Source organism: Melospiza melodia, chromosome 25 (assembly GCF_035770615.1).
Source record: "Melospiza melodia melodia isolate bMelMel2 chromosome 25, bMelMel2.pri, whole genome shotgun sequence".
NCBI lineage: Eukaryota > Metazoa > Chordata > Aves > Passeriformes > Passerellidae > Melospiza > Melospiza melodia.
Genome location: NC_086218.1, coordinates 3470532 through 3495368, shown reverse-complemented (window position 1 = coordinate 3495368; position 24837 = coordinate 3470532).

Genomic DNA, 24837 nt, shown 5'->3' with positions numbered 1-24837 from the left:
CATAAAACCAATTCTAAGACAGCCCAAAACCGACTCCCACTACAAGTTACTGGCAGGTCAGGTGTTAATCCTTTTAATACATCAATCCTCCATTGAGTAAAAGAAAAAAACAAAATGCAAACATATTAAAAAAAACCCATCAAAGTCAGTAAAAAATAAATGCAATCCCAAATTAAAAAGAAGAAATAATACCTTATCCTTAAATCTTAAATCCTCCTAAAAACTATTAAAAACCCCTCTTTTTTATAGCACATAAAAGTTTAAAAAAATAATCAAATAATATCAAACAAATACCTGCATAATAAAATAAAGAAATGTTAAACTTTCTATAATTTCATAAAAAGTTTAAAAAGGAAAAGAAAAAAACCATCATCCAATACCTCCAAGATAAAACCTCTATTCCGGAAGATAAAAATAATTTAAAAGTAAATAATAAAAATTTTTACCTTTAAACAATTCATTTTTAAAACAATACCTTATAAGTCAGCATGACCCATCAACAAGCTGTAAAAAGGCTTGTAGCAATAAAAAAAACTTCACAACATCTAAGTTTCCCAGACAACTCTATTCATGATAAAATTAAGAACCACAAAAAAACTTATTTTTTCCTCTTGTAAAAAAACTCCAGAAGTTTAACAAGAAAAACTTCTCTCCCAAAGTAATCTGAAAAAAAGATTATTCTGGAAATAGTAAACTAACAATAAATTTTAAATATAGTTTCTTCACATTGTCAGAAAAAGTTGTAAAGAAAAAAATATATTAAAGTGTTTAATTCTTACTACTTTCTTCTTTTTAAATTTATTTTTAATAAAATTTTCCTTATACACTTTTAAAATTTTAGGCCTACTTTACCTTTCTTTTAATCCTATCTCACAACAAAATAATACATAAATAATTAATTGACAGTAAAACCCACCACATTCATCAATCCATTAACAAAGAAATCTCAAGAATAGAAAAATCTTAAACTAAAAAATTAAACACATTACAATGTCAGAACAAGCATTCGACAAAGTTTTTCTGATTTTCTAAGTTGCCAGTTAAGGCTGTTTTGTTGTTTTGAGCTCCTGAGAATCTCCAGTCGATATTTCTCCAGGGAGTCCACCTCACAGTACACAAGCAATTGTAAATCCTTTAAAATGTCTCCAGAGAGAGTTTTTTAGTGGATGGGAGTCAGGGCTTGTCTCTCCTGCTTGGCACAGCCCAGGCAGGGCTTTCCCAGCCATATTCCACACTCCATTTCCCAGCTGGAGCCACTGGTGCCTCTGAGTTGTGCTACCCCAGCCCCAGGAATGCTCTCCTTGTCTGCCTATTCCCCCACGGTCTCTGGGCAGGGATGGCCTCAGTGGGAGCTGCTGACATCCTCAGCAACTTGGAGGCTGCTGCTGAATTTTCCTGCTCCAGAGGCTTGTTCAGTCTTCAGCTCTTCAGTGCAGGAATTCAGTGTCCCAGGGATCATTAACATTGAGAACACCTTAAAAAGCCACGTCCCTGGGAATAATTTGATTCTAATTTTCAAATCTTTTCTGGTTAATTAGATGAATTCCAGTAGTGCATTCAAACTAAATAGATTCTATTTAAAAAGACAGTGAGAAAAGTTTTCTTAGCTCAAGTTTAGGGGTTTTTCCCTGTCAATTTATTGATATGTGCAGTCTCCAGCTGACATTGAATCCAAGTACCTCCTCATCCAGTTTGAATAGATATGAAAATCAAGACCCTTCATGGCTGAGAATCAATCAGACTCTGTCCCTAACCCCACCCCACCATTTCCCCCATCCAAGCCCTGGCCCTCAGAGCAGCCTTGTGCAAATCTGAGCTCCCTCCAGTTCAGGCTGCACCTGCAGCTTTCAGCTCCTTTGCTCCAACTCCCACCTAATTTCCTTGGAGAAGTAGCTGCCCGAGACACAATGGGATATTCATTTATTGTCAGCCAACAAACCCATGGGAGCCGAGGTGTGTGCTGGAATTCAATGCTCACTTATCCCACACCAGGAGGGAAATCCCACCCTGCATTTCCCTCCTGCAACCTTGGTCTCCAGCACAGCCATGGAGCCTCTTTGGCTCTGGACTGTTCCTGCAGCCCCCAAGGGCAGCTGAGCTCTGCCTTTGGCACAGTCAGGCCTGGCCAGCACAGGCCATGCTCAGCAATTTCTTGTGTGTGCCTGGCCTTGCTGTCAGCCCCAGCAGCGGATGCGTGGCCCCTTTGTGGCCCCGTGCTGACTCAGCCATGGTGGCCCAGCCCCTGTGCAGGCCCAGCCCAGGCCAGGAGCATTGCGGCTGGGAACGGCTCCTGTGCCGTGGTGCCCACAGCAGCCTTGGGGCTCTGTGCCCCATGACCTCCCTGCTGGGCAGCCTCTGGCAGCTCCTGCAGAGCCTGTGGCACCTGTGGGGCTGCACAGACAGCCCTGCCCCAGGCTCTGCCAGCCACTGGGCCAGCAGAGAGGCAGCCAGGGCTGGCCATGGCCGGGAACAGGCCCTGAGCCCCGCAGGAGGATGGAGCTGGGCCACAGCTAAACTCAGCCCAGGCCAAAGCTGGGCTCAGCTGCCAGGGCTGCCAACACATGGGCACAGAAGCTGATGCTGACAAATGTCCTGGGGCCACCTCCCTGCTCTGTCCATGCCACCAAGGGCACAGAGCAGCCTCCTCTCTGGGCCATTTGCCTATTTGCAATGCCTTGCACAGGCACTGGCCCTGCCCCACAAGCCTGGCCTTGTTCCTGCCCCTGCATGCTCAGCCAGGCTGATATGGACACTGATGGTTTCTGGGCCAGCCTCTCAGAGCCCAGCCAAGCTCCCTGCAAGCTCTGCCAGCTGCCCTGAGCTCTGGGCAGCACCAAGGGCCTCTCCCCAGCCCAGCCCAGCCCAGCCCAGCCGGCTCTGGCCCCACAGCTCTGCTCAGGCCAGGCTGCTCTGGGCACTGCCCCACGGCCTCAGCCCCTGGCAAGGGCACAGCAGCAGCTGCAGCTGCCACAGGACTCAGCCCCAGCCATAGGGGAAGGTGCTTGGCCAAGGCCAAAGGAGGCTCCCTGGCTGCCCTGCTCCCCTCGGGCTGAGGTGCTGAGAGCTCTGCAGCCCCCGCTCCCATCCAATCTGCCCAGGGCAGCACAAGAGCCCTGGCCCTTGGGGCCCTCAAGAGCTGCTCCTGCTGCAGGCCCAGGGCCCATCCCAGAGCTGGGGCAGCCAAAAAGCTGTGCCCACTTCTGTTCATTGCTGCTCTGATGGGGATGGATCCTCAGCCACTTGGAGGTTGATGATGAGTTTTACTATTCCAAAAGCCTGTTCTTTCTTGTGCTCTTCACTTCATGAATTCACTGAAAAAGGCTCAGAAACATTTCTTCAGAACAGCAGAAGAAGAAAAGCCCATGGGTGTTACTGAAGTTTTCAATTCTTCTGTGGCAAATTAGACACATTGCAGTAATGTATTCAAGTTGAATATATTAAAAAAAAAAAAAAACAAAACAGAGAGGACTGTTTTCTCATATTTTCTTTTCCTTTTTATATTTTTGTATCAGCAATGTTCAATTGATATTGACCCCCAGCAACTCCTAATGTAGTCTGAATAGATAAGAAGATCAAACTTTTCATGGCTGCCAATCAAGATTTTGTCCCCACCCCCTCCCCACCATTTCCCTCATCCAGCCCCTGGCACTCCTATTGATCAGGAACTGTTTGGGCAGCATCACACCAGGATCTTTTCTCCTGAGCAATTTAGAAGGTTCACCTTCTCCACATTTTGCTGCTTTGGAATGTGATTTGAATAATTGTTTACGCAGCAGATGAAATTGTTCTTACTTGATGACCAATCACAGGTCCAGTTTTGTTTGGACTCTGGTCAGTCACAAGATTTTCATAACATTCTATTCCTCTACTTTCTAGACTTCCAATAAAATCCTTTTTCCATTCTTTTAGTTTAGATTTAATATATCATTTTATTTTATTATAATATATATCATAAAATAATAAATCAGCCTTCTGAAATATGGAGTCAAGATTCTCATCTCTTCCCTCGTCCTGGGACCGCTGCTTTTAGTTTAGTTTTAATATATAATTTTATTTTATTATAATATATATCATAAAATAATAAATCAGCCTTCTGAAATATGGAGTCAAGATTCTCATCTCTTCCCTCGTCCTGGGACCGCTGCGAACATCACCACACAGGACCAGGGCAGTGAATCTTCCCCTGTGCTTTGCACTGGTTGGGCAGCACCTCGAGTGCTCTGTCCAGGTCTGAGCCCCGCACATTAGGAAGGACATGGAGGGGCTGGAGTTTGTCCAGAGAAGGCAACAAAGCTGGGGAGGAGTCTGGAACACAAGTCCTGTGAGGAGCAGCTGAGGGAGCTGGGGTTGTTTATCCTGGAGAAGAGGAGGCCCAGGGGAGACCTCATCACTCTCTACAACTCCCTGACAGGGGGATGCAGCCAGGTAGGGATCAAGCTCTTTTCCCAGGGAACAGTGACCGGACAACAAGACACAGCCTTCAGCTGCTCCAGGGGATATTTAGACAGGACATTAGGAAATATTCTTCATACAAAGGGTGATTGGGCATTGCAATGGACTGCCAAGAGAGGTGAGTGACTCACCATCCCTGGAAGTGTTTAAGGAAAGACTGGATGTGGCACCCAGTGCCATGGTCTGGGTGACAAGGTGGTGTTGGGTGCCAGGATTGACTTGATACTCTCCAAGGTCTTTTCCAGTCTGGTTGATTCTCTGATGATTGTGACAGTGCAGGGCCCTGGGGAAGCAAGGGGCCATTGTGACACTGCGGGGCCTGGTAGCACTAAGAGGACCATGGTGACACTGTGTACGACATGGCAGCACAGAGGCAAGGAGCCACTGTGACACTGTGGGGCTAAATGGAAGCAAGAAGTCCATTGTGTCAGTCTGGGTCCTCCTGGAACCATGGAGGATACTGTGACCCTGCTGGGCCTTTTGGAACCTAGGGGCCATTGTGAGACTGTGGAACCAAGGAGAGCATTGTTGCACTGCCAGACCTCATGGAATCGAGGAACCACTGTGACACTGCAGGGTCTTGGAGGACCACGGTAACATTGTGACACTGCAGGGCCCAAGGATCCAAGAAAGCTGGGGACACCAAGGTGCTCCCATGGAACCAAAGTGACATTGTGGCACTGGGAAGCCTCATGGAACCATGGAGATCATTGGAACACTCTGGGGCCTCATAGAACTATAGTGAAACCAAGCTGGCTAGGAGTGTTGATCTGCTGGATGGTAGGTAGGCTCTGCACAGGGCCTAAATCCAACAAGGTGAGGTTTAACAAGTCCAAGTGCCGGGTCCTGCACTTTGGCCAAAACAACCTCTGCAGCACTACAGGCTGGGGACAGAGTGGCTGGACAGCAGCCAGGCAGAAAGGGACCTGCAGGGACAGATGGACAGCAGGCTGGACATGAGCCAGCAGTGTGCCCAGGTGGCCAAGAAGGCCAATGGCTCCTGGCCTGGATCAGGAATGGTGTGGCCAGCAGGAGCAGGGGAGGGATTCTTCCCCTGCGCTCAGCATGGGTTGGGCAGCACCTCAAGTGCTGTTTGCAGTTCTGGGCCCCCAAATTTAGGAAGGACATGGAGGGGCTGGAGTGTGTCCAGAGAAGGGAAACAAGTCTGGAGAGGGATTTGAAACACAAGTCCTGTGAGGAGTGGCTGAGGGAGCTGGGTTGCTTATCCTGAAGAAAAGAAGGCTCAGGAGAGACAAGACAATGTCAGGGCACAGGATGGACTTGATGATCTCCATGGCATGTTCCACCCTTGCTGATTATGGGATTCTCTGGAACGACCCTTGGAGCAGTTGCAGGATGAGCCCTGGGCCTCCTCTGCAGAAGCTCCAGCAGCCCAGGTCCCTCAGCTTCTCCTGCCAGCCCCAAAGCCCATCCTGTCAGTCCTGCAGAGCCTCTGCAGCTCCTCCTCATTGCCCAGAACAGGGAGCCTCAGAGCCAGACACAGCAGCCCAGATGTGCCCCCCTGGCCTGGGGTGCCTCTGGCAAGGGAGCAGCACCAGACACTGCAGGAGCCTGCAGACAATTCCTGCAGCAGATCATCCTGTAGGATGATCCTGCTCCCCAAGGGGCGTTCCCTTGGTGCCAAGTCAGGAAGTGCAATGGGGAGTGGGGCCGGAGAGGAAAGGGCAAACACAGATGGCCTGTTTGCAGAGAAGGGAACAGGGATGGGCAAGAGGAAGAAATTTAGACAAAGGAATGAAAAAGAAAGCAAAGGTGAAGCAAAGAAAATGCTCAGGGCAGTTTGGGGGGTGGCTGGCAGGCAACCCTGGCTCTGAGCAACAGCATGTGCAGTGGCACAGGAAACTCCCAGCTGATAGGAACAAACTTTCTGGCTGACTGCAGAGGCCAGGACAAAGCTGAGGGGTTTCCCTGGTGTCTCACAGCCCTTACGGGCCCCAAGGGATGATGGCTTTTGTGCTCCCTCACGTTCATGTCCCCACACCAACAGCATGGGGGTGCTCCTGCCTGCTGTGTGCAATGCAAATCGAGGCTCCGGAGCCAGTGCTGCCGTGTCTGTGCCTGCAAGGATGGGGAACCTGTGTGAGCTGGGGGGAGAGGCCAGGGCTGCAGAGGGGGGATGTTGTTGGCAGCTCCATGAGGACGCTCTAGGACGCTGCCCTGGGCTGTCCAGAGCACTTGTGATGGATCAGTCCCTTCTCTGCTGCTCCTTCCTGTCTCCCCCAGGGCTCTTACAGAGCCCCAGCCATGCTCTTTGCCCCCAGCCTGCCCACGGCCAGCCTGGGGCTGCTCACGGGGGTTTTCTGTGCTGAGCATTGGCCTGGGTGTGTTCTTGAGAGTGCCTGGGCAAGGAACCTCAGCCCCCATGGCCTGGCCTGAGGCATCAGCGCTGCCCCAGCAGTGCCCATGGCCTGTCCCTGCTGCAGCCCCGGCACTGCCAACCCCAGGGCTGTGCCCAGCCCCGAGAGCACTCAGGCCCTACAGCAACACCAAGGCCACCCGGACAGCGGGGCAGGGCCACAGCAGCAGCACTGGCAACACCAAGGGCTGCTGCTGCTGGGCACAACTGCTGGGCCAGCCCTGATCTGCCCCAGATTTGCACACAGACATTGCTGCTGCAGCAGCAGAGAAAGCAACATAAGGGCATTTCTGCAGAAAACTCTGCTGGGAGTTCCTTTAGTTCCTTTAAAGCCACTGAGAGTGCAGCCCCTCGTTGACACAGGCTGTGGTCACAGGGCAGGTGGAGAGAAACAAAATGAGAATTGGTAAAAACAGTGACAATTTTGTGCAAAATATTAATACCTAAAACAAAGGAAAAATTACCACCACAACCAAACCAAAAAGAAGTATTTAAGATGATTTTTATTTCAAGTGTTTTGCAGAAATTGACCAGCATTTTAATGTTTTAGAAAGCATCCACTCATCAGTCTCCTCACTTCAGCCTTGAGTTCCTGGTTCCTCAGGCTGTAGATAAGGGGATTCAGAGCTGGAGGCAGCACCGAGTACAGAAATGACAGGGCCACATCCAGGGATGGGGAGAACATGGAGGGGGGCTTCAGGTGAGCAAAGATAACAGTGCTGAGAAACAGAGAGACCACAGCCAGGTGAGGGAGGCAGGTGGAAAAGGCTTTGTGCCGTCCATGCTCAGAGGGGATCCTCAGCACTGCCCTGAAGATCTGCACATAGGAGAAAACAATGAACAGAAAACAACTAAATGATAAACAGGCACTAGCAACAATGAGCCCAAATTCCCTGAAATAGGATTTTGAGCAGGATAGCTTGAGGATCTGTGGGATTTCACAGAAGAACTGACCCACGGCATTGCCATGGCAAAGGGACAGGGAAAATGTATTGGCTGTGTGCAGCAGAGCAGTGAGACAGGCACTGGCCCAGGCAGCTGCTGCCATGTGGGCACAAGCTCTGCTTCCCAGGAGGGTTCTGTAGTGCAGAGGTTTGCAGATGGACACGTAGCGGTCATAGCACATGATGGTCAGGAGATAAAACTCTGCTGACATGAAGAAGAGGAGGAAAAAGAGCTGAGCAGCACATCCTGTGTAGGAGAAGGTTGTGGTGTCCCAGAGGGAATTGTGCGTGGCTTTGGGGACAGTGGTACAGATGCAGCCCAGGTCAGTGAGGGCCAGGTTGAGCAGGAAGAAGAACATGGTCGTGTGCAGGTGGTGGCCGCAGGCTATGGCACTGATGATGAGGCCGTTGCCCAGGAGGGCAGCCAGGGAGATGCCCAGCAAGAGGCAGAAGTGCAGGAGCTGCAGCTGCCGCATGTCTGCCAATGCCAGCAGTTGGAATTGGCTGATGGAGCTGCTGTTGGACATTTGCTGTGCCTTGGCATGGGGATCTGTAAAAAATGTAATCATGGAATAGTTGGGTTTGGAGAGGACTTTAAATATCCCAGCACAGCCTGGGGTCACTTTCCCCCCACTGCCTGCCCAGGGCTCTGATGCCTGGAGCTGTCCCTGCTAGCAGCTGCTTCCCTATGCCCAGAGCTGAGCCCTGCCAGTGCTGCCAGAGCCCAGCCCAGCCCTGCGGGCTCAGCTCTGCCCTGCAGACACCTCCTAGCTCAGGCGCTGCCCAGGGACAGCTCTGGCTCTGCAGGAATTCTGATAGGAATGTCAGAGCAACCCTGAGGAGGCTGGAAAAGCAATACTGATGGTGACTCTAAGGGCTCATTTCTGTCACTGCCTGGTTCATTCAGATTTGTGAGATTATTTTTTTTTAATTCTCAACCTGAACTGAGAGATGGAGATCTATGTGCACTTTCCCATCCAGGAAACCCAGAGCAGTACATTAAAAAAGCAGGATTTTCCATTTTATGCAGCCCCTGCCTTGCTATGCTCTCTGTATAACCTACTTAGAAATGTCGTGCAGTTAAATGCCGTGCTGGGAGCAGTCCTGAAGAATGCAGCATCCTCACCACACAAGGAGAACACTTCCAAGCCTTACCAGCTGTCTCCTCCCACCCAGATCTTGTCCCCCACTGCTGGGAGCAGCTGCCAGGGCTGGCTGAGAGCTGTCCCTGGCAGGCAGCAGAGTCCCTGCCCCATCACAGCGCCCTGGGCTGCAGGACCCTGCTCTGCAGGACAGCCATGGGCACCCCTGGCTGCTCTGCACAAGAGACAATCAGAGAATGTACTCACAGGGTCTGTAGGCATTGGGATGTTCCAGCTTCAGGAGATCACTCCAGGAGCTGCAGCTGCATTGTCCTGCAGCCAGAGGTTCCTGTGCCAAGAGCTGGCAGAGATTCTGCCCCAGGCACTTCTCAGCACCTTCCCAGCCCTGAATGATTGAAGCTCTCTGTGCCTCTGTGCTGTGCCCAGGGTGGCTGCAGGCAGTGTCCCAGCCCTGCTGGGCTGGCAGAAGAGCTCCTCATCAAGAGAAATATGCTTTTGAAGCTTTCTTTGGTTACCGGGAGCTGTCTCTGTGCTGGGAGCCCAGCCCATCTCAGCAGCACAGACACAGCACAAGGACTTTAATGAGCCTCTGGGGCTTTGTGGCCCTGAACATCAGTCCCTGAGAGGGAGCTGAAGAAACTTCTCCAGAACTCCAAGGCAGAATCCAACTCCAAACTTTCTTGGACTTTTAATGGGTCCCAGTGAGGGACACAACTGAGAACGTGTCTCCAGGCCCCAGGCAGAGCAGAGAACTGGAGGCAGTGATGACAGGTGAGGACAAAGAGAAGCCAAGTCTTGGTGCCCTGGGGCACAGCAGCAGGGTCTGTGCCACCAAGGGCTGTGAGGAGACACCTTGTCCTGTGGCCCTGGGCCCTCCTGGCACAGTCCCAGCCAGGCTGGGCACTGTCATCCCCTTGTCCTGCCCTCAGCATCCCCCCTAGCCCACATCCCAGTGGCCTCAAGGATCTGCTGGAAGGAGTCCATGGGGAGCCTTGCTCTGGAATGGCCCTTGTGTGTGAGGGGGGGGGCTCCTTAATGCTCCCAGGGACTGGAGGTTTTCCAAAGTCTTTGGGTTTGGCTTTTGCCTTGGAGTCTGTGTGATAAGTGTGTGCAATCATGGCCTCCAGTTTTCTGCTGTAATTTGTCCCTGGAGAGGCTTTGTCAGTAACAACACTAAGTGAGCTCATTAATACTTCAAGTACTTCAGTTATTTGAAGGTACTTGGTGTTTCCCTTTTGATACAGACTCTGTGAGAGATTTGTGCAATCATGGCCCCAATTATCTGCTTTAATGGGTCCCTTGAAGCTTTGTACTGACACTCAGTGGGGCTCGTTGATACTTTGAGATACTCAAGGTTTTTTAAGTCCTTTGAGTTTTCCCTTCCACACTGAGTCTCTGAGAGGTTTTTGTGCCATCCTGGCCTCCAATTCTCTCCTCCAAGGACTCCATGAGGAACCTGTGCTGGGGATGGACCTCAGTGGGACCCATTCATGCCTCCAGACACTTTGGGGTTTTCTTCTGACTTTGACTTTTGGAAAGTTTTGTGCAATCTCCTCTCAGGCCCTGGGTTCAAGGGCTCAGCTTCAAATGCTCTATGGGGCTCATTAGGATCAAGAAATTCCTGACAAGCCATGTCTCTGCCTTGATTTCCCTCTGTTGTAGTGCAGTTGATTAGGAAGGTTTCCTTCTGCAGGTATGGAGAAATATTTCAAAGAGCTTCTCAGAAATAGGTATTCTTTTTTTGAGCAGTGTTTTTTGTTACTTTTTTTATTACATAAGATGTTATCAATAGAGAAGTTGGCCATATTTTCTAAAAGGCTTCAGAGTTCACAAGTTGGGCTAGTTGCTGCCAGGGTGGAGTTCTATCCATTTATTATTGTAGTCACCTGTCATTTTTGTTAACTACCTGTTCTTAATGGTTAAGAATTCCCCCTTTTGTCGAATGGCACCCTGCTGCTTCCTGGAGGATGGCATCTGGATGGTGAAAAGGAGGGGACATCGCGGTTGGCATTCAAATGATATTGGGGCTACCATGGAAATGAAGTAACCCCTCACCGAACGTAACAAAAACCCCTAAAAACAATGAGCCAACACGGAATTGAGATATTGAAGTGCTGTCTAGGCATGAGGAACAGAATCCACCATCGGCTAAGACCCTTTATACCCCTCACCCTGACCTAAAAAGATGTCGGCTGAACAGAGGGATGTTGCGGTGTGTCATAAACTTCCTTCCCCAGGTGTGCCTATACCTCTCTCCCTTCCCCCTTGCCCCCATGCTGAGTGAGTCCTGTCTATCAGGCTTAACATACCAGCAAGGCGTCGTGTGGTTGGTCAAGTTCAAAGGATGCCCCTCAGGCCTGGGGGTCATTGGCCTGTCTAGGTGTCCCTTGTCCCTTGAGACCCTGCCCCTTCCACCTGGTTGGTGCTCATCTGTCCCCTCCCCTTCCCTTTCCCTGAGCTTAAAAGGTGAATCGGGCCATGCGGTCAGGATTCTGTTGGAGCAGTTGCCTACATTCAGACCTCTGTAACCATGGAATAAACCTCTGGATTTAACCCCTCCAGCAGAATCCATCTCTTTTTCTCTTCACCATCGTCTGAAGTCTTCCTCCTGAGGTAAACGGAGTTCCTAACAAGCCTGGACTTGTTCAGTGCCCAGCTGCAATCTCCAGCAAGCCAAGGTATCTCTGGGGTGACACACCACAGTGGCTGCCTTTGGCCTAGCAGCAAGGGTCAGACTGGCCCAGGCACTATCTAACTGGTAATATTGGGATTCTTATTCCAATAGAGGACCTCAAATGTCAAACATAAAAACTGGGAATCTCCTGATGCTCTTGAGAGGACGTGTCACTCCTGGAAGCAGCGGTGGCATGAGACCAGTCGGTTTTTCCCATGCAAGCTGATTTTTAATAAAGGCATTAAAAGAAGAAAGATCTCCTGCCCTATTTATTTCAGCTTGGCACTCGTCTGGGATAGCCATGCCTGAAGAGGACACCAGGACTTGGATGGCCGCCCACAATGGACCTCCAGGACAGCTGGCTATCAGGACCAGAGAAGATTGGCTTAGTACCAGTGACGCAGAGGAGCGCCTGACTGGTGAGAGTGTCCAGTGGCAGGAGTAGGGGGCAAGCGTGTGTGAGTGAGACAGGGGCCGGCAGCTTGGACCCTCGGCCTGAATATGGACCCCTTAGTACTGGGGTTCCGAACCCCTGTGAGGGGACCAGTCGGGAAAGGGGGGAAGTGAGTGGAATTAGTGTGAGTGAGTCGCCTCCTAAGCAGTAAAGAGGGCCCCCCGCCGGGCATGTGGAGGAAATAGTAGTATGAGTGGCACACACCCCAAAAGTCCTGACAGGGGGAAGTCAGGCAAATCACAAGTCCCGAGAAGGATTCAGGCAAGCCCACAAGTCCTGCAGGCAAATTAAGTCCTTACAAAGGAGATCAGGCACAAGTCTTGGTGGGGGAAGCCAAGATCTCAAGTTTTTGAAGTTCTGATACTTAAGTCCTGATACTTAAGCATTAGGGAAATTAGGCAAACTAGAAATCAGGCAGTACTTTTCTTTTAAAGTCCTGCAGAAAGGGGTCAGGCAAATCTGAAGTTCAGTGGAGGAAGCAAAGACTCCTCAAATAAGATTTTTCTTGAGTCGCTTTTTAGTACATTCTTTTCGAGTAGAGGCACCTTTGTGATTTTTTCTGTTGAGGCCGAAAAAATGGGAGGATGTAGTAGTAAGAAGAGAGGCAAAAGACTGAGGAATATACCCCCCTCATAGTCCCTTAGGTCAACTGCTAGAGAGATGAGAATCTATAGAGGCTGTGGAGGGATTAGATAAGGTTAAGATGATTCATTACTATGTAGAAGTCTGGCCAGAGTTAGATGTGCAAGGAGGATGGCCGGGGTGTAGGACAAAAGACCAGTGGATGTGTCAACAATTGAGTCACTATCTGACAGCTCGAGGAGATACTGATCCCGAGCAATTATTATAAGTGGCTTGTTGGCTAAAGAGTGCTATTGGGGATGAAGGTGTGTGAATTTGTAAGGTGCAGAGGAAGAAAGAGGGGAATGAAAGAGGGGATGCTGGAGTTAGAGAGAGTAGTAAAAGGTGGGACCTCCTGGACTACTGGCCTCCTGATTCCCCCTCCACCTTATCATCCTCTTCCTCAGGCACCTCAAATGGCAGATCTGGCATTTCCCCCGGCTGCCATCCCATTACTGTCTGCTCTAATTCCTTCTTCTACCTCGTTGGCTTCCTCTGTGGTAGACCCTGTATCTCCCCTGGTGGCCACTCCCTCACCACCCTCCTATGGCTCCTCCAGTTTCTTCTGCACCAGTACAAGTGCCTACTCCACTTGTTTCACTCTCCACCCCTTCTCCAGCTCAACTTAACATGCACTCAGGCTCTTCTCCCCCTCCTACTGCTGTCCCTTTACCTCCTCCTAATTGGGATACAAGTGTTCTCCCAGCTCCAAAACAAAGAGATGTGAGAAAACTCCTAGGTGTGTTTGGATACTGCAAGTTATGGTTAGATCAATACACATGAAGTGCAAAATTTTTATACAGTAAGTTAGTAGGTCCAGACCTCATAATTTGGACAGCAGAAGTGGATCAACAACTGGAGAGCTTAAAAGACAAGTCATCTTCTGCCCCAGTCCTAAGCTTGCCAGACCAGAGGAAGGGCTTTTATCTGTTTGTGAGTGCTGATGAGAGTATAGCCTTTGGTATACTAACTCAAGAGTAGGGAAGCTGCAGGAAACCTGTGACTTACATCTCCAAGTTGTTACATTCAGTGGCTAGAGGCTAGCCAGTTTGTATACAAGCAGTAGCAGTGACTGCTATCCCGACAGACGAGACCCAAAAATTGACCTTACAAGGAAAAATTAAAGTACATATTCTTCACGATCTTAAAAAAGTGCTGAAACAGAGAGCTCAGCAGTGGCTAACCAATGCAAGAATATTAAAATATGACATAATACCAATGAACACAGATGATTTAGAATTCATCACATCAAATGCCCTCAATCCAGTACAATTCCTTATGGGAGAGCCTATAGAAAATTTAGAACATGATTGTCTTGAATTGATTAACCTCCAAACAAAACTAAGAGAGGATTTAGAAGATCAGCCTCTAGCAACTGGAAGAATCGTGTTCACAGATTGCTCTTCGAGCGTAGTAGATGGAAAAAGAGCTTCAGGTTATGCCATCATAGATGGAGAAATTTTACAAATTGATGAAAAAGGGAAATTACCCCCAAACTGGTCAGCCCAAAGTTGTGAAATATATGCCCTGAGAAGAGGATTAGACTTACTGGAGGGAGACCACAGAACCATTTTTACAGATTCCCAATAAGCATTTGGGATAGTTCACAGATTTGGGAAAATACAGGAGCAGCCTGGATATCTAAGCTCAAAAGGAAAAAGCTTAGCCCATGAGAACCTGGTCAAGTCCGTATTAGAATTATTACAGAAACCAACAGAAATAGCAGTGGTTCATATAAAAAGGCAGCAAAAAGGAGACAATTTTGAAGTTAGAGGAAACTGATGGGCTGATCAGATAGCAAAAGAAGCAGCTTTAGAACCAGGGGATCCAGTGAAAGTTTTTAAAGCAGAGAGCACAACTGACAGGGGAAAAAGAAGAGAGGAACCCATATTTAGTGAAAAGGAATTGGAAGTTATAAAAGATTTGAAGTTACACCAAAGGCAATGAGGGAAGTGGTTAACCTCGGACAGATGGGTGTTTTTAAACAAAGCACTTATTCAGACAGTGCTAACTACATAAATTGACCCACTGCGGAGTCCAAAGACTATGTGATCATTTCCTAAGAAATAACCTGTGCATAGATGTAAATGACCTAGCAAAAGCAATTACAAAAAGGTGTTTAATTTGTCAAAAGGTGAACCAGAAGGTTATGAGAAAAGTAGCAGCCAGAGGGAGGGAATTAGCTCTGTTGAAGATTGCAATGCAAGATGTTTTCAATTACCATCTGTATGGCAGATTATCTTTTGTCAAGTGGGCAGTTTGCTTTATCTCTCTCTTTGAGTGACCACATTCACACCTTCCTTGTGAGGGGACATCTGCTGATAACAGATTATTGAATGTCACTGCATAACTGATAAGAACTATAGCATCCCATAGTGAGATGCTCCGCACAGAGGGAGGAGCCAAGCATTGCTACCCAGATATAATCCATAAGTTTTTGAGACACCAGCATGGCTTTCTCCACGGGATTCCCCAGAGGAACAGCAGCTGTCTCTTCCACTGAATCTTCAGAGGACGAATACATCCTTCTCTACAGATCCCCCTTGCTCCAACAGAACCACACCTGACGCTTCAGGAGGGCTGCAGCCACATTTCCAATTGGACTGCCACCAACACCCTGACCCACAGGGTGTCAGGTTGAGTTCTGACTCTGTCAGTGTTGTTCTAGTGTACTGCATTGATTATTTTATTCTTTTTTTTTTCTTTTCCCTATTAAAGAACTGTTAATTCCTGCTCCCATAATTTTGCCTGAGGGCCCCTTAATTTAAAATTTATAGCAATTTGAAGGGGTGGGGAGGGTTTACATTCTCCATTTCAGGAGAGGCTCCCGCCTTCCTAAGCAGACTCCTGTCTTTCCAAACCAAGACAGATTTTGGTGCCCAACGTGCAGCTCGAGGGCACAGAAACAAAAAAGGGAATAACAGTTCTTGAGTAATCTATTTTTTTTTTTGTGTGTGTGGCTATAGAAGCCTTATTAAGTGACCCCATGTGGTCCAGCTTGCCCTGGTTTGGGTGGCACGTGATCGTGGCTGTATTTCTCCCATTTGTGGGCCCTTATCTAAACATGGGTCCTATAACCAAGGATACTGTGGCTGTTACCTGATTTGTTTTATGGGTGAATAAGGTGAGGAATTAATGGATTTTTAACTTCCTCTGGAAAGCAGGCACATGGTTTCACAGCTATCACACACTAACTGTAGGTTTTTGGAGTTACTTTAATAATGGCACTTGCTCTAAAGAAATGACACCGGGCAAAAATCTTCTCCCAACTCTTTAACCATCTTTTTGAGTCTGCCCCACCAGTTTTTGAAGGGTTCAGATCCACTCTAAATATTAATAATATCATACAGTGGCTGGTGTTGCTGATAGGCCTGCTCTATTTAGCATTTAATGGAAAGAAGAGACTAATCTGGATAACCACCCTGACACCTACCCCAAAACCTAACACCCCACCAGAGTCTAGGGATGCTGCTGCCCCAGAGCCTGACCCTGCCCCACAGCCGACCTCAGATACAAATCACCCAGATTGGGTGGAGGGTCTGGTGAAGGAGATGGGCCAGATGCTGAAGGAATACTTTCCCAGCTGGTCAGAAGCCCTCCCCCTGCCTTGAAGAGGGAGAGTCTAATAGTGCAGCAGCGGAACCCACAGATGTTACAACTGTCCCGGTTCCAGCTGAATTGCAAAGGCAAACACAGCCAACAGCAGTTGCCCCTGTAGAAACATGGAGATCTAAGATGAAAGCAGAGCACCCAGATAGGGGAGGGCCCTCAACTCACAGGGGAGCCAGAGGATGCGATCATTGCTAAGTCCCTGACGTACGAAAGTCTCCATAATCTGCACCAAGACATTGTATGACGGAGATGTGAGGCTTGTACAACCTGGCTACTTTGGGTCTGGGATCTTATGGGTAGAGGTGTGCAGCTGGATGGTGGTGAGGCAAGGAATTTGGGACCCTTGACCCAGGACTCAGGGATCAATCAGGTTTTTGTAAGGGAGCCAGGGTCCCTTTCCCTCTAGGAGTGGCTTTTAATAAGTGTCAGAGAGAGGTTTGTTCACAGGGAAAGAATGGAGGACCAGCACCATAGAATGCGCTGGAAGACTCTTGAGGAAGGGATCCAACAGCTGAGAGAAGTGGCAGTATAGGAGGTACTCTTTGGGAGGTATGGACAGCATGATAATGACCCCAACAATGTCAGATGCACAAGGCAAATGTTGTGGAGTCTGGCAAATCTGGGACCATCTCAATACACCACCTTTATTGCAACGATTAATGCCCATACCAACCAAGAGACAGTGGGTTCTGTGGCCAACAAGCTTAGGAATTATGAAAGTATGATCAACGGCCCGATGCAAGCTCATGTCTTTGTGCCGTGGTCCAAGAACTCAGAGAGGAGATGAGGGAGATGAGGGAGGAGGGGAGGAGGAACAGTACCCTCATTGCACCAGTGCAAGTCACAGGCCCCAGAGTCAGAGTCCAACGTTCCCCAACTACAGAGAGAGGGTACACCCCATGGGCTGATCTGTGGTTTTTTCTACATGACCATGGGGAAGATATTGGAAGGTAGGATGGAAAACCCACTTCTGTCTTGGCAGCATGGGTGCATCAACTCAAGGAGGGAAACAATAACCAAGGGAACTCCAGTAAAGTGAAGGTAGCCTCAGCCTCCCATGACTGAGCTTCTGAGATCTGTCAGATACCCTGGAAGGTACCTCTACCATGTATACCCAGGGTTAGAGGGGCCCTGCCTCTAGCCAGGGAGAGGCACGGGAAAACTGGATCTTCTGGACAGTGTTGATCAGATGGCCTGGCACAACAGAACTACAAAAATATGATGCTTTAGTTAATACTGGTGTGCAGTGTACCCTAAATCCATTGGGACATGTGGGGGTGGAACCTGTTTCCATTGAGGGGGTGACGGAGGATCACAGCAATTGACCCTGTTGGAAGCCGAGGTGAGGCTGGCTGGAAAAGAGTGGCAGAAACATCCTATTGTTACTGGCCCAGAGGCCCCGTATATTCTGGGCATAGATTTCCTCCGGAATGCCTATTACAAAGACCCAAAGGGACTCAGATGGGCTTTAGGCATAGCTGCTGTAGAGGCAGAAAACATCAAGCAGTTGAATACCTTACCTGGACTGTCAGAAAACCCATCTGCAATAGGTCTCTTGAAGGTGGAAGAGCAACAAGTGCCAGTTGCCACCTCAACAGTGCACTTCTGGCAGTATCGGACGAATCGAGATACTGTGATCCCCATCTACAAAATGATCCATGAGCTGGAGATCCAAGGGGTGGTCAGCAAGACCCACTCACCCTTCAACAGCCCCATCTGGCCTGTGCGCAAGTCCGACAGAGAATGGAAATTGACTGTGGACTATCGTGCATTGAATGAAGTGACTCCACCGCTGAGCGCTGCTGTGCCGGACATGCTGGAACTCCAGTATGACCTGGAGTCCAAGGCAGCAAGGTGGTATGCCACTATAGACATTGCTAATGTGTTTTTCTCCATTCCTCTGGCAGCAGAATGCAGGCCTCAGTTTGCTTTCACCTGGAGTGGCGTGCAGTACACCCGGAATCAACTGCCCCAGGGGTGGAAGCACAGCCCCACCAACCGCCATGGACTGACCTAGGCTGCACTGGAAAAAGTGAGGCTCCAGAACATCTGCAATATATTGATGACATCATTGTGTGGGCGAACACGGCAACAGAAGTATTTGAGAAAGGAGAGAGGATTATTCAGATTCTGCTAGAAGCCAGTTGTGCCATCAAGAAGGAAAAAGTCAAGGGACTTGGTGAGAGATCCAGTTCCTGGGAGTAAAGTGGCAAGACGGACAGCATCAGATTCGCCCTGATGTCATCAACAAAATCACATGATGTCTCCACCATGCAGCAAGAAGGAGACACAAGCTTTCCAAGGCGCCATAGGCTTTTGGAGAATGCGCATCTCCAAGTACAGCCAGATTGTGAGCCGTCTTTATGTGGTCACACGCAAAAAGAACACTTTCCACTGAGGCCCTAAGCAGCAACAAGCCTTCACCCAGATTAAGCAGATCGCTCATGCAGTAGCCCTTGGCCCTGTCAGGACTGGACCAGAGGTAAAGAACATACTCTATTCTGCAGCTGGGAACAATGGCTTGTCCTGGAGCCTTTGGCAGAAGCTGCCTGGGGAGACTCAAGGCCGACCACTAGGATTTTGGAGTCAAAGCTACAGAGGGTCCAAAGCCAACTATACTCCAACAGAGAACGAAATCTTGGCTGCCTATGAAGGAGTTCAAGCCACCTTGGAGGTGATTGGCATGGATGCACAACTCCTCCTGGCTCCCTGATTTACCAGTGCTGGGGTGGATTTTTAAAGGAAAGGTTCCCGCTACCCACCACACCACTGATTCTACATGGAGCAAGTGGATTGCTCTGATCACAAAGCGTGCCCGTATTGGAAACCTGAATCACTTTGGGATTTTAGAGACAATTACAAGCTGGCCAGAAGGGGAAAACTTTGGTCTCACTGATGAAGAGGAACAAGAGCATGGGCTGAAGAAGCACCACCATAAAACTATCTACCAGCAGAAGAAACACGCTACGCTTTTTTCACTGATGGTTCCTGTCGTATTATAGGGATGAACTGGAAGTGGAAAGCAACGATATGGAGCCCCACACAACAGGCTGCATAAGCTACCAAAGGAGAAGGTAGATCAAGTCAATTTGCTGAACTCAAAGCTGTACAGCTGATCCTGGACATTGCTGAGAGACAGTAGTGGCCAAAGCTCTATTTTTATACTGGTTCGTGGATGGTAGCCAATGCTCTGTGGGGATGGCTGGAAATGTGGAAAAAGACCAACTGGCAGTGTAGAGGAAAGCCAGTCTGGGCTGCTGATGAATGGAAGACATTGCCATTCAGTTGGAGAAGCTACCTGTGAAAGTTCGCCATGTAGATGCCCATGTACCCAAGAGTCGGGCTAATGAGGAACACCAAATCAATGAACAGGTAGACCAGGCTGCAAAGATATGGGTGTCCAAGATAGACCTAGATTGGGAACACAAGGGAGAGTTATTCCTAGCTCGATGGGCCCATGATGCCTCAGGCCATCAGGGCAGAGATGCCACCTGTAAGTGTGCACGAGACCAAGGGCCGGATCTAACCATGGACAGTATTTCTCAGGTTATCCATGACTGTGAGACGTGTGCTGCTGTCAAGCAGGCCAAGGGAGTGAAGCCCCTGTGGTACAGTGGGCGGTGGTCCAAGTACAAGTATGGGGAGGCCTGGCAGATTGACTCCATGCATTGCCCCAGACATACCAAAGCAAGCACTACGTGCTGACCATGGTGGAAGCCACCACTGATGTTGGAGACCCACCCTGTGTCTCACACCACTGGCCAGAACATCCTCCTGGGCCTGGAAAAGCAAGTCCTGTGGAGACATGGCACCCCTGAGAGAATTGAGTCGGACAATGGGACCCATTTCTAGAACACCCTTATTAACACCTGGGCCAGGGAACATGGTATTGGATGGATATATCATATCGCCTTCCATGCACCAGCTGCTGGGAACGTTGAACAGTGCAATGGACTACTTAAGACAACCCTGAGGGCACTTGGGGGAGGAAACTTTCAGAAAGTGGGAAGTGGACTTAGCAAAAGCCACCTGGATGGCCAACACCTGAGGGTCCATCAGTCGAGCTGGTCCTGCCCAGTCTGGACCCTTGCACACAGTGGATGGAGATAAACTCCCTGGTGTACACATTAAAGGTATTTTGGGAAAGACTGTTTGGATTAATATCACCTCAGGCAAAGACAAATCCATCTGTGGGATTGTTTTTGTTTAAGGACCTGGTTACACTTGGTGGGTAATGCAGAAAGACGGAGAAAGCCATCATGTACCACAGGGAAACTTAGTCTTAAGTGAGAACTGTGTGAAAGGTTTCATTGTGATGCAGATGGAAATAGAATTAGGTGTGGATAATGTCCTGGGTTGCAAGGTAAGTTGTGTGTTCTATTCCCTTCTGTTAAAAGTGTGGCAGTTATCTTCTGTTAATTGGGCAGTTTATCTCTTCCACAAACCAGTCCTCCGTCTGGGAAGACATCTGCTGTTAATGGGCTATTAAATAGCACTGCAAGACTGATAACAATTGCATCATCCCACTGTGAGATGCTCCGCCCCAGAGGGAGGAACCAAGCATTCCTAACTGGATATAATCTGAGATTTTGGGATGCCAGAACAGCCTTTCCACTGGATTCCCAGAGGAGCAGCAGCCTTTTCCACTGGATTCCCAGAGGTAGACCAGGCCTATCTACACCACCCCTGGATATTGAGAGGAAAACTAGACACTTCTACAGGATCACTGCTTCAACAGAACAACACCAGTCTGCAGGAAGACTGAAGAAGGACTGCAGCCACTATTTTCATTGCACTGCTAGCAACACCCTGACCCACAAAGTGTCAGGTCATTTTCAGACTCTGTCTAAGTTCTTTGTTATTACTGCATTGTTTATTTTTTTTTCTTCCCTAATAAAGAACTGTTATTCCTGCTCCCATATCCGAGCTCCCTTAATTTCAAAATTATAACAATTCGGAGGGAGGGGTTTTACATTTTCCATTTCAGGGGCAGCTCCTGCTTTCATTAGCAGACACCTGTCTTTTCAAACCAAGACAAGGGGAAGGTTTGAAAGCCTCAGTTATAATGCAAATAAAGTTTGAAAGAACAAATAAAATAGGAATTGGGGATGCTCCATTAGTTCCAGAACCAGAGTGAAATTTATTAGGACAGGATTTATAGGTGCAGTTTGACATTGGAGTGCTCTCAGAGAAAGGTAAAATAGTAATTAAAATTCTCCAGTTAAGGGAAGAAAATGAGGAGAAAATTCTTGAGATAGTGTTGGCAAATCCAAAAATGTGAGGCAAATTAAACATGAAACCTATAGTAAGGAAAATAGTTAATGAGAGCCATCTAGTTTGGGTAGAGCAATATCCACTCTCCCTGGAAGGGAAACAAGGACTGCAGCCACTGATCCAGGACCTACTTGAGGACAGGACCTTAGGACCATGTATGTCCCCCCATAATACACCCATATTGCCAGTAAAGAAGTCAGATGGGACTTACAGGCTTGTCCAAGATTAAGAGAAGTGAATAAAAGAACAGTGAAACAGTACCCAGTAGTGCCTAACCCCTATACACTACTGAGTATTATCCCCCCATCACACCAGTGGTTTAGTGTGATAGAGCTAAAAGATGCTTTTTGGGTGTGTCCACTGGCAGGAGAGAGTGGGATATATTTACCTTTGAATGGGAGGACCCCAATTCTGGGAGGAAGCAACAGCTTCGGTGGACTAGGTTACCCCAAGGGTTTTCTGAATCCCCAAACCTGTTTGGCCAAACCCTAGGAGAACACAACTCTTCTGCATCAAACCTAAGATAAAGCTCATCCAATATGTAAATTATTTGCTTCTCTCAAGACAGGAAGAAAAAGAAGTTTGGGAATCCACCACAGTGTTGTTAAATTTTCTGGGGGACCAAAGACTTCAGGTATCAAAAGGGAAACTCCAATTTGTAGAGTAGGAAGAAAAATTCCTAGGACATGTGATTTGTCAAGCGAGCTGGTGGCTGAAACCTGAGAGAATTACGGGGATAGTCTCACTCCCATGACCAAAAACTAAGAGCGAAGTCAGAAGGTTTTTAGGCCTGTTGGGATATTGTAGGCTATGTATTGAAGGATACACACAGGCCATGCAGTTCTTGTATAGAAAGCTAGTAGAAGAAGAGATTAGGTGGGAAAAAGATGACGAACAAAAGTTTGAAGCTTTAAAGCAAAAATTAGTCAGTGCACTGGCACTGTGTCTTCCCGCCATAAACCTTTTTATCTGTTTGTAGATGTAGAAAGAGGGGTAGCACATGGAGAACTAGCCAAGGACTGGGGAAGATCCAGGAAACCAGTGGCCTATTTATCAAAACTGCTAGACCCAGTGAGCCGGGGGTGGCTGGCCTGCATTCAGGCTGTGGCAGTGACTGCCCTACTCATAGCAGAAAGCAAAAAATTAACCTTTTGGGGGAAAATTGAAGATATATATCCTTAACTCAGTAAGTAGTATCCTGAGCCAAAAGGCTGACAAATGGCTCACTGATTCTTAACAGATAAAGGTTTAGAGCTAACACTGGGTAACCAACTCAACCCTGCCTAGTTTTTATATGGAGAACCAGATGAGGAACTAATACATAATTACCTAGAGGTTATCAAACTATCAAACTAGAGTAAGAGAAGACCTAACAGATAAAACACTCCAAGGTGGGAAATGATTGTACCTCAATGGATCTTCACGAGTAATAAAGGGGCAGAGAGTATTGGGGTACGCTATAGTGCATGAAGGGTTAGAGGCCATAGAAAAGAGAAAGTTACCTTCCAACTGGTCAGCCCAAGTGTGTGAGTTGTGTGCCCTAAAACGAGGTCTGGAAACATTAGCACAGAAAAGGGGAACAATATATACAGGACTCAAAATACACTTTTGGAATAGTGCATAACTTTGGAAAAATTTAGGAAGAGAGGGGGCTATTAAATTCAAAAAGAAAGGGACTGATTCATGAAACTTTTGTCTTAGAAGAGTTAGAAACCTTATGATTGCCAGAAGAAGTAGCAGTGGTGTATGTGAAAGGGCATCAAAAAGAGGCAACTCAGGAGGCACGAGGGAACAACTTAGCTGATTTTGAAGCTAAAAATGCAACTGAATGAGAGACAGTAAAACTAATAATGGTATTAACACCCCTGAGAGAAATGCAAAAGTCCCCATATTCAGTGGGACAGAAGAGGAAGAACTCCTTAAAATAGGAACCAAGAAGGATAAAAAAGGGAAGTGGAGATGAGCAGATGGGAGGCAAATATTGAATAAACACCTTGCCAGGAAAACGTTACAAGGCATACGTGGAACGACACATTGGGGTACACAAGTGCTAAGTGATCAGTTTCTAAGGGATTGGGGCTGCATCGGAATTTTCAGAATAGCTAAGCAAGTAACTGAACGGTGTGTGATATGTCAAAAAGTGAATAAGAAAATCATGAGGAAAACACCCAGGGGAGAGTGAGAACTAGCCTTAGGCCCTTTCAAAACATCCAAATAGACTTTACCGAACTTCCCCAGGTACAACAGTGGAAGTTTTTGCCAGTGATAGTAGATCACTTGACTCATTGTGTAGAGGTGGTACCCACTGTGAAAGCCAGTGCCAGTGTTGTGAGTAAAACCCTTCTAGAATGAATCATTCCCCAATATGAGATGGCAAAAAAGATTGATTCAGATCGGGGAACCCATTTCACATCGAAGATATTGCAGAATGTTGTTCAGGCCCTGGGTATAAAATGGGAATTACACACTCCATGGTATCCACAGAGTTCTGGTTGGTAGATAGAATGAATCAAATTCTTAAAAGAGCTCAAGTTAAGCTAACGATTGAAACCCAAATGTCATGGATAAAATGTCTCCCTTTGGCCTTATTAAGAATTAGAACCCAACCCCAGTCAGATCTTGGGTGTCACCCTATGAAATGATGTTTGGATTACCCTTCCTGACCTTACCCCAGAAGGTTGCCACCTATGAGGAAGGGGAAACCAATGCCAAGAAATAAGTTATGACTATGACACAAACCTTAGAAGGGCTACGACATAAAGGAGCAATTCCTCAAACTACCACCCTGGATTTCAGAATCCATAATATTAATCCCAGGAATTGGGTGATGATTAAGTCATGGAGAGATCAGCCTCTAACTCCCCAGTGGGAAGGTCCCTTTCAGGTACTGCTCACCACCAAATCGGCCGTGTGAACTGAAGAGCGGGGATGGACTCATGCCAACAGAGTCAAAGGCCACTAGAAGAACCCAAAGAGTGGACTGTAACACCCAGGCCAGATGAAACAAGATTGACTCTCAAGCAGAGACTGAAAGACAAGCAGAAATACACCAAGATGCCCAAAAAGTAGAGTCAAGCTTCCACCAACCAGCTTGAGAACTGTCCACCTGATTTAATGGGTGAGAATTACCAGCATCTCTTGAGGGGAAGTACAAAAAAACTGAAAAAGGTAATGGGACAACTTCTTTAAGTAAATAAGACAAAAGAAGGAGGGCAAGACCGAGTTGGCCCCTTTGTTTGCTACCAAGAAGGCTCCATAGCCCTGCTGCAGGTAGCAACAGCATAGGCATGGTAAGGTAGGGACAAAAGGCCATACCAGACCTCTAT